This window comes from Falco biarmicus, chromosome 9 (genome assembly GCF_023638135.1).
Source record: "Falco biarmicus isolate bFalBia1 chromosome 9, bFalBia1.pri, whole genome shotgun sequence".
Classification (NCBI taxonomy): Eukaryota; Metazoa; Chordata; class Aves; order Falconiformes; family Falconidae; genus Falco; species Falco biarmicus.
In genome coordinates this window covers 19,858,280-19,868,872 of record NC_079296.1, presented here as the reverse complement: position 1 = coordinate 19,868,872, position 10,593 = coordinate 19,858,280, and positions in this window count along the sequence as shown.

Sequence of the window (10,593 nt, the reverse complement as noted above, 5' to 3'; positions counted from 1 at the left end):
CTTAATCAAACTGAAGGCTAAGCTCAGAATTAGCGTGAGATAAAGATGAAACAGAGATAAGAGGGTGACTGGTTACAAAATGGGGACAGAAGGTTAATTTTAATTACTGGTGAGAGATGGAACAACGAATGTGATGGAGAACTGGTAACACGTCCTGATGTGTTAATGCCAAACTCAGCTTCTACCATATGATCTAGATGGAATTAATTTGAGAAAAAAAACCTGGATAGTAAATTTCAAATGTTAATGACATTTCACTAAAATGCTTATAAGCGGAACGATGACCAACGTGTCCTGAAATCCCATGTGGTGGCCCTCAGCCTTGAACAAAACTGCCAGATGATGTGGTCAGAAAAGGCAATGCAAAGAGGGAGTTGCTTCTTTCCCTGATTTTTGATAAAACACATTCAGCTGAAGGGAGGGTAGTTCACAAATTCATTTCTGTCCCTATGTGATCCTGTCTCAGCTCCCCCCGCCTGCCGCTGGAGAAGCAGCCTGCTTCTCCTCTGCTGCCAGAGGAACCCCATTCTCACTGAAAAAAACATGGAACTGCTGGGGCCGGGAGATTTACCTCTCTTGGGACCTTTTGTCTTCAGCAGTTTCTCTTGAGGTTCTCCAGACTGGGGCACTCTGCTCTCTCTGCCTCTCTGGGTGACCTTTCCTCCCCAGAATGCCTTGTCCTGAAGGACATCAACCCCCTAGCAAGGCTTTAGATTCCCTTTGCAGTGGTGGAGGTTGAAACCAATTTATTCTGTGTTGGAGCACTACTCTCCTAATACAGAAGCAGTTTGATTAGTTCAGTGTATTCTGCCAGCTCTCACAGGGTGATGGGAGGGAGTGGGGACTGTAAAGAGTAGAGAAAGAACCATCAGTACCGAAGACTGGCAACCTGTGGGCATGCTCAGAGCTGGAATAAGTTCAAGTGAAAACCAAACTGTTCCTTTGTTTAACCCAACTGAAGAGAATATCCCTCAGCAATTTGTTTTAGTCAGAGATGTGCAAGGCTAGCTTTTAAGTTCACAAACCTAAATCGCACTTGTGCTTCTTGCCCAGATTAAAAGGCACTACCCAACCGTGCTGCTCCAGGAGCACAGTATGAACCAAATTTTGATCTTGAGAATCACTGTTTTCTGAGTCCCTGAAACCTTGCCCTAGGGAAGCTAATAGGGAGTAAATATTTGAATTAGTAAAGGAGACACCTCTTGCTATGCTGTCATAGATGTGTGGGGCATTAAAATGCTAAGCCAATTTCTTGTCCAACTTCTCTCAAGAGGGAAAACCAGATGTTTTTCACCCTGGTGGTATTACTTGTATCCTGCCCTCATTACATTGCTTCCCTCCCTGTGCAGCTCCTCATGGCGGCAGCAAGCGCACCACTGAGTTTTCCTTGTGTTTCTTCCCAGGCTGTGCTGTGCTGTGCATGAGGGGTATAAGCTAACGCCTGTTTTGGCTCCAGTTTTTCCAACCTGTGGTCAGCCTTATAGTGGTAGAACAAGAGAGTAAGGCTTAAGTTCAAGGATGTGAATTGTTTGATCTGCATCAGGCTGCGGTAAGCCCAGTTTAGGGTTGCTCCTGCAAAGCCTTTCTTGGCTTGCCGCATCTGCACGGCCACAGCTCTGCAGGAGGCAGAGAATCTGGCCACGGGACTCTACATGCTTGCACACTTCATTGGTGTTATCCAGTCCAAGGGGGAACACATATCCCCTCTCCAGGGAGATAAACAATTACAGGTTGACTCAGAGGACACATAGCCACAGACACAGGAGCTGGCACCTGACGCTGGTTTTCCATGTACCCTGCGTCCCTTTGACATCGCCTGCTTCCTTCTGCCTTGACTATTTGTCTCTTCTAGAATTTGGCTTCCTGATCTCAGTACCTCCTGCTGAGGAAATCTCAACAGGGTTATTAACTTCCTAACACTGCAGAAGAGTTTCTCCTTTGTCTTTTGTTCCTTTACCTTAGTATAAGCAGATTCTTGCCTACACAATTGTTTTGACAGTCATGATATTCTCTGCATTATCCTTTGCCATAGCCACTTCAGCAGCCCATGTAATTTTAACAAACACCTAACAGAATCAAGATGTTAAAGTTGACAATAGCATAATAAAAAAATCTCCTTTTAATAATGAACTGGAGCTGCCGTCATCTTGTTTTAGCAGAGTAAAACCTCTTCCCCCCCCCCGAACACTTTACAAAGCTATTACATAAAATGCAATGTTAAATGAACAACAAATTACTTTTCCTTTAGCTAGCTTTTAATGCTAATGGTGCTATTTATTCCTGACCTTTTGAAATATTAGATTTTTTAGATGACAACATAAAAAGAATTCTTGTTTGAAAACGCAAGCGACTTTAAACCACATGTTATTACTTGTAAGTATAGCATGCACAAGCATCATTCATTTCAGCGTCCCATTTATGGCTAATTGGTATATATTTCAGTTGACATATATTGTTCTCCTGCAAACGTGTCAAATTCCTTAACGATGTCAGTGACAAAAGCATAGTGCTTGAGATATATAAATTACGCTCTTTACCATATAATCATTCTTATCTATTGGGAATGCTATTTGTGACAAATCATGTTCAAAAATACATGCTAAATCGATTATTTTTTAAAAAACTTTAATATCATACCATTCATGGCTAGTCTTTGATTGAATCTTTAAATGTAGAAATGTTTTGATTTTTATGTGCATCATTTTGTAGCTTTTGAAAAGCTCACTTTATTTATTAAAGGAAGAGTAGCACAGCGCAGATCTTAAAATGTATCTTTTGTTACCAGCATAAGAAAACAAATGGGCTATAATTGTGGATATGGAATGAGTAATTTGGTGAACAACGCTTTGTGCTGTATTTTAGGTTTTATAATTCCTTCCAGAAATTACTATCATTTTGTTGGTGGGCAGCATTGCAATCAGAATTTTAAATATGGGAGCAACTTGGGCCACGTATTTTCATTACATTTTAGATTGCCGTGTGCAATGTATTTCTCTCCTATATTACTGATCATCTGAGAACAATAAAAAAAATTGAAGATTTCATGTGACTCTAATTATTACTGAGATATAGCAGTGCTCATTGTTGTCTTTAGACAATGCTGTCTATAGTCATTACTTTGCTCCATAAATCAGTAAGATAATGAGGTTCTATCTTCCAAGAAATATTTGAGCATATCTTAATTTGGCATTGATGAATTCTGCTTCCTGAACCTCTTGAGGGTTTTTTTAATCTAGTTTGTCATATTAGAGCTTTCATCACTTAGCCACAGCTGACAGTGTTATCTACGCATATTTATCTCCATACCTTTCTGGGATGTGTCCTCAGAGGTTGCAACTAGGAATTTTATTATGTTGTGCCTGAAGGCTATTTTGTTCTTGATTTGAGTGTAAATCACAAGCTATTTTGCCACACCTTCATACTTCAGAAGTATATACTCTGTATGCTTGTACTTCGTTGTGAAAAAACAAGCCTAAACTTGTTAACATCTTGTTCCTGATAAAAACTGGAAACAGTTTCTTCAACAAAAGAGATATTTACTTGAAGAAAATACCACCTTTTGCCAAATAAATTATATAACTTCAGATATCTGTTTTTACTCTCTGCAAACCCTCTCAAATTTAAAGACAAGGAAAGCGTAAAATCTATCAGCATTCCTAATCGGTCAAACCAGAAAGTTTCAGTAGTGGGCAGAGGAAGAAAGCAGGTCAATGTGATGGACCCACTGCCCTAAATGAAAACATACTAATAGCAGCCTACATGCCACTTACTTCAAAATTGTGTCTGTATACAAACAGAAACAAGAAGCAAAATACTCTTCAAATTAATCTAAATGTTGTATTAAATTACACAATAACAACTGACTGGCTACTATACTTGCTAGCATGTTGAAGACTTATATTACGTGAGAACCAAAGACAAAAGTTTCATTCAAGTCCCTCTTTGTGCTATGGCCCAGGTAATGATAGTTGTGGTAAATTTTGTATGAAAAATCTTACCTTTAATTGCATTAAGTGGATAATTGCTTCACATAAAGCAATTAGCAATAGTCCTGGCAAATTGGAGAGGTCCCAGGAGACTGGAGGTCAGCCAGTGTGATGCCCATCTACAGGAAGGAGGATCTGGGACACTACAGGTCTGTCCGCCTGACCTCAGTGCTGGGGGAGGTTATGGAGCAGCTCATCCTGAGGGCCATCGGGGCACGTGCAGGACAACTGGGGGATCAGGCTCAGCTGGCATGGGTTCATGAAAGGCAGGTCCTGCTTGACAAACCCGATCTCCCTCTACAACAAGGTGACCCGCTTAGTGGATGAGGGAAAGGCTGTGGATGTTGTTGACCTGGACCTTAGTAAAGCCTTTGACACCATCTCCCACAGCATCTCCTGGAGAAACTGGCTGCTCATGGCTTGGACGGGTGTGCTCTATGCTGCGTAAAAGGTTTGCTGGACAGTTGAGCTCAGAGTGGTAGTAAATGGAGTCACCTCTGGCTGGCAGCAGGTCATAAGTGGGCTCAGTGCTGGGCCAATTCTGTTGAATATTTTCATTGACAATCTGGATGGGAGCCTGAGTGCACCCTCAGTCTGCAGACGACACCCCGTTGGGGGTCAGTGCTGACCTGCCGGGGGGCAGGGGGCTCTGCAGGGGGGTCTGGGCAGGCCGGGCCGATGTGCCGGGGCCACCTGCATGAGGTTCAACCAGGCTCAGTGCCGGGCCCTGCCCGTGGGTCACACCAGCCCCAGGCAGCGCTGCGGGCTGGGGCAGGGGGCTGGGAGCTGCCTGGGGGGAAAGGGCCTGGGGGGGCTGGCTGACGGCCGGCTGGGCAGGAGCCGGCAGGGTGCCCAGGGGGGCAAGGGGGCCAACAGCACCCTGGCTTGTATCTGAAATAGTGTGGCCAGCAGGACCAGGACAGTGACCGTCCCCCTGTACTCGGCACTGGTGGGGCCGCCCCTCGAACCCTGGGCTCAGTTCTGGGCCCCGCACGACAAGAGGGACATGGAGGGGCTGCAGCGTGTCCAGAGCCGGGCAGCGGGGCTGGGGAAGGGGCTGGAGCACAAGGCTGGTGAGGAGCGGCTGAGGGAACTGGGGGCATTTAACCTGGAGAAAAGGAGGCTCAGGGGGACCTTATTGCTCTCCACAGCTCCGACAGGAGGCTGCAGGCAGGTGGGGGTTGGTCTCTTCTCCCAGACAACAAGCAACACAAGAGGAAACGGCCTCAGGTTGTACTAGAGGAGGTTTAGATTGGATATTAGGAAAAATTTCTTCACTGAATGGGTTGTCAGGCATTGGACCAGGCTGCCCAGGCAGGTGGTGGAGTCAACATCCCGGAGCTATGTCAAAAAACATGTAGATGCAGTGCTTGAGGACATGGTTTAGTGATGGACTTGGCAGTCCTGGGTTAACAGTTGGACTTGATCTCAAAGGTCTTTTCCAATGTAAATGAGTTTATGATTCTGTGATTACGGAAGTGAACGGGAGAAAAAGGGGATGTAAACCTCCAAAGCAATTTTTTGCTTTGCAATATGACACAAAACACTCTTTTGCATAATAATTCACATTATTGTACTTCTGCATATAAATTTAGATAAACATAAGTCTCACTTGCTCTCATCAAAAATAACAGAAATGAGCAATACTGCTGGCTTGGGTGCCTCAGTTTGGGGTACGCAGGTTCAGAGTTTGGATTCTCCCGGGAGTGCTGATTGTCTGCTTTGGAAAGTGAGGTCTCTCATGACAGCGGTACCATGTCCCATTCAAAAGAAGGTTCCCCATGGAGGAGGAATATAGTCACACATATTAACACACACACACACACACACGAGGAGGAATATAGTCACACATATTAACACACACACACACACACACACACACACACAAAACACACAACAAGCACGTGTATGTCTTGTCTGAGTTGATGAAAGGGCAGAAGCCATCACCTTCTTCTCTGAACATGGAGCACTGTGTGTGCTGACCACAGCCTGAGTCGGGCCACAGAAACTTCCAAAGCTGCTGCTTAAAAAGAAAACCAAACTCTTGTTTTAGACTGACAGCCTTTTCCTTGTGGTCCTGAACTCCTTACTCAAACACCAACCATCTCTCATGTGATGAGGGAATAAAAATCAGCAGGAGAGAAGTGTGAATGAGGTTCTCCACCACCTTCAGCTCTCACCACGGCTGCTGTCAGTCCCTCAGGAGGGTCTCTGGCCTGACCTCACATCTTTCACCAACCTTTCTCATGTCCCCTTTGCTTGCAATTTGGAAACCAACACCATCTGACCATTTTATAACCCTGCAGAGGCACGGGGAGCCAGAGAGGAGGATGTGTTTGGTCCCTCTGCACCCCCATTCTGCAATCTTCCATCTCCAAACCCTTGTCTCCCCACAGAACATGGGGAGGGAGGGTTTGGGAAAGGAGGTTTCTCCACTTCATTAAAGAGGGACTGTAGATGCCTCAGTTTTTGCTTTAATTCAAAAAGGAGTCAAAATATCTTCACTGGGTCAAGAAAATCAGCCTCTCTGTTCCTCCCACTGACCCTGAATTACAAACCCTCTCCCCGTGGCTGTGACAGAAAGGGCATGGCAGGGTAGTTCCTAGCAGCGGTGAGCGACTCCCTGCTGGGTCTGAAGGGATGGCGACATGGCAGCAAAAAGGGGCATATTTTTGTTACAAAGGATGCTTGTAGGGGATCAAAAACTTCGTTTTAACAGAGGAAAATGTTACAAGTGAAGAGAAAAGTGACTGCACCAACGAATAATTCTCCTTTTGACCCACAGAGAAAGAGGTGCCTAATGAAAATATATGATCACGGACAGTGTGAAGATAACTGTCTGATCAAATAATGGAATTGTTTTCAGTGATAAGAATGAATCCATTACTAATGCAAATAACGATAATAATTATAATTTGCAATACAGTAAAAATCACCTAGTCTACCTCCTCCTCTGACAGCAGACTGTATAATAAATTATAGGCTGAGAAAAAAAAAAATTTCAAAGGGATAAAGGTTAAAAGATTAAAAAAAAAATCTGAAACTTAAAAGCTTAACAGGGAAGTCAAGACCTGAAAGCAGAAATTGGTGCTATTAAATAAAGCAATTGTGAAGAATGAGATATTATGGAATTGATTAGCAAACCAGAAACCAAACGTTTCCTCGTATCACTACCTCTTGTCACAGATTTCAATAATTGTGAAAGAACAAAAAAATAAGAGTTGGCGTATAACAAGAAAATTAATTATTTAAATGTAGGTGAATATGCTAATAGTACTCTGGGAAGATGAATATAACTTAACACACAAAAAGCTCTCAGAAGGGTTCAATAAATTTGAGGAGTTTCACCAGTCATTTTTGCTTTGCTTTGGTACCTGAAACAGGTCCAGCTGTTCTGTCAGTCCCAACCAGGACCGCCTTCGCAGACCATGCATCTTCATAGGGCAGATCTTTCAGGGCTCTCTGGGCACACCAAGATGCTCATACCAATTCCATAACTTTCTTTGTTCGTGTGAAGGCATTTAGGTATGGAGGCAATGTGAAAAATGCTTCATTTCACCTTTGTGGAGGAGCAGAATAAGGCAGATGAAACAAATCTGGTATTACAGAGGTTGCACTACAGTGAGCTGTTTCACCAGTTACAGCAATTCTGCTTTCTCTATCAGTTAAGCAGAGAGAAGATGCGCTACATAAGGCTTACCCATACATGTTGGCATCATACCATTCATACAGAGTTCGGTGATCAAACGTTAGGAATCTACCAAGAGATGATGCGATTCTTTCACACCCATCAGTTCTAAGTAAAATAGCAATTAAGTCACCAACTCTAAAGCACTGTCTTCCAGCACTCTTCATTTAGATCCTCAGTTTCCAAAGCACAGTATGTCCTGTAACAACCACATAAGAAGAACCAGGAATTTTAATGACAAAGGGTATGTGAGGGAGACTTAAAGACCAGAGGGGCTGCCAGCTAGTCAAAAGTAGGGGTGACTACCATTTTAATCTCAGAATGGAGCCCAGTTTTCTGCAGTTGGAGTATTTTATTGCATTTTAAATTCACAGTTTAAAGCACAATGTATCCTACCTAAACTTCCCCAGAAAATTATTCAGGAAGTTAGAGATATCTCACCTTCTTTGAAGTCTTTCATTGCAGCATTTTTCATGTGGCTGAAAAGCTTGACACACTTCAGGTCAGTAAAGCACAAGTAATTCATCAGAACTTCCACATTATAGGTTTCCAAGGAAAATGCTTTAAACAATGCAAATTCTAAAAGCAAAATGAGTGCAAAACCCACAGTATGTTTCATAACCGTGATTTGTGGTTACCTCATAAGTGCAATTTATCAAAAGCACACCCAGCTAATGTAATACTAACTACTGTAACAAGCTCCTAAGGTTTAAACACCCACTCTTCAGACTGCACACAAAAGTGCCTTTAATCAACGTTTGCAAAAGTCAAAACCACAATGTTGTGGGATGACTGATGCACTTCATTCATAAAAGAGAACAGCAAAACGTTTATTGGTATAAAACAGCAACTTTACAAAGTTTGATAGTAAAAGCAACAGTGGTTTAACATGATTTGATGGCAATGTACACTTGATTGTTTACTGTACTGAGGACAGGGTCAGACAAAACCATCAGGGAGACCCTCCTGTTGAGTCATGAGGTTCAGAAAGGACCCTCTTGCATTCTAAACTCCTTCTCAGAGGGGAGTTTAGGTGTGGTTAGATCCAGACCTAGTCCCAGGCTTGGTCAACGGTTTATATCTAAAGGATTATACATGCACAAACAATCCTTTATCCACTTAGCTAAGATTTCCAAATTTAGCATGCTATGAACCACTTACCAAGAATCTGTTGCAGCAAGGAGTCTCTCAGCCTCAAGCAGTAACCTTGAGAGGTGTCCTTACTCAAGGGAAATCCTGGCATGCAGCCCACTGTCGTCCAGGAGAGCTTGACAGATAAGATAATTCATTTATAGGCATATTTGCATACCAACTACAGAAGTTAGTTTCTTTCAGACTTTCAGACCTTGACCAGCACTGTGGCCAGGTGCGTGCATTGCTTCAGTTAGCCCTTGGCTATTGTATTGTTACCTGTCTCCCCTGAATCCACTTTGACACATACAGCCATCATGACCAGATGCACATATTACAACTGCCACTGGTGGTGATCACTTGAGCAGTGTTAGAGCAATAAAAGTCAGGATGCAGGGGAGCACACAGCCCCACACAACACGCTTTAACTACTCACACCACATTTTGTTTGGTGATGCTTTGCCAGGGCTTTCTGTTTTGTACTGCAATGTGCACAACACGTCTGTCCTCCATGTGTGTGTACACAGAACAACTTCAGCATTGGTTTCCAAAGTCCTTCCAGCAACAAGATGTTTATCTGCAAGAAAACAGCATCCACTGTCTAATCCTCAAAGCTGCTAACAGAGCTGTAAAAAAGATCACAGGTCTATAAAACCTGATTGAAAGACCTGGGGTCTAGTTAGAGAGTTAGATTCAGGGCAAGCATGAAACCAGTCTTCAGATAATGCCAAAAGCTGTCAGAGCAGGAATGGGATGAAATCTTCCTGTGTTCTCCAGGGGCAGACAGCCACAGAGAGTCAGAGTTCACATTATGCAAAACTTTAGAAAGGTTACAACAGCAAAACACAAACTGCCCAGGCAGGTAGCACCACTGCAGTGTCAGAAGGTTTAAAACCAGATTAAACAAAAGTTGGGAGTAGCTTAGGCAGAACTAACAGTGTTTTGTAATTGGGAGGTGAGATATAGTTGGTGCCTGAGGTCCTTTCCAGCTACATACATCTTCTGTGATGCTCTGACAGATCTGCAATTGCAGTCAGCGAAAATACTGCATGGGTCTGCACAGAGATAGAGAAGAAAAAGGGAAAAAAATCTAAAGCCACAATTAATACTACCTACTACCCAACTCTGAAGGAGAGAAATGATAAAAGCTTCTGTGGGATGTGATCAGCATACTCTGGCAACATCCCCTCAGATCTGTAGCATGTTTGGCAAGCGTGTGACACTTCCTGACCTTCAATCTTATGTCTCTCATCCTTAAGACACAAGAAAGTGACTACAAAATTAATCTAAATACATTTTGGAACACCCTCAATTACGTTACTTGATTCTTCAAATATCTTACACAATTATCAGACTTAAATGTTGACCTTGTTGCCATGAGCTGACAAAATTTCTGTTCTCCTGCCCACCTGTGTACTCTCGCTAAGGCTTTTTTGATGGACAAGGCAGCTAGCTGCGTGTTCCCACCACCCTGCAGATACTACTGCCATCTGGGATCTCTGCTTACATAAGCAACACAGGGAGAAAATTATCTGAAGGAGGATGCTGTAACACTGTTCGTAGAAAAACACACTTAAATACAGGAACCCCTGCAGATGTCATGCAGGACCAGCATCCTTTCTGCTGGAATCAGCTCTGCTCACAGTTAACTTCCTCCAACATTCTGAGGCATCGATAGTCATCTGAAGTGTGTGTGTTGAGGGGGTGGAACAGGCTGAGAAAATAGATTCGCTATGATTGTCGCTAGATGAAAAGTAAAAGCTCTGTGAACACCCCATTATCCTGCAG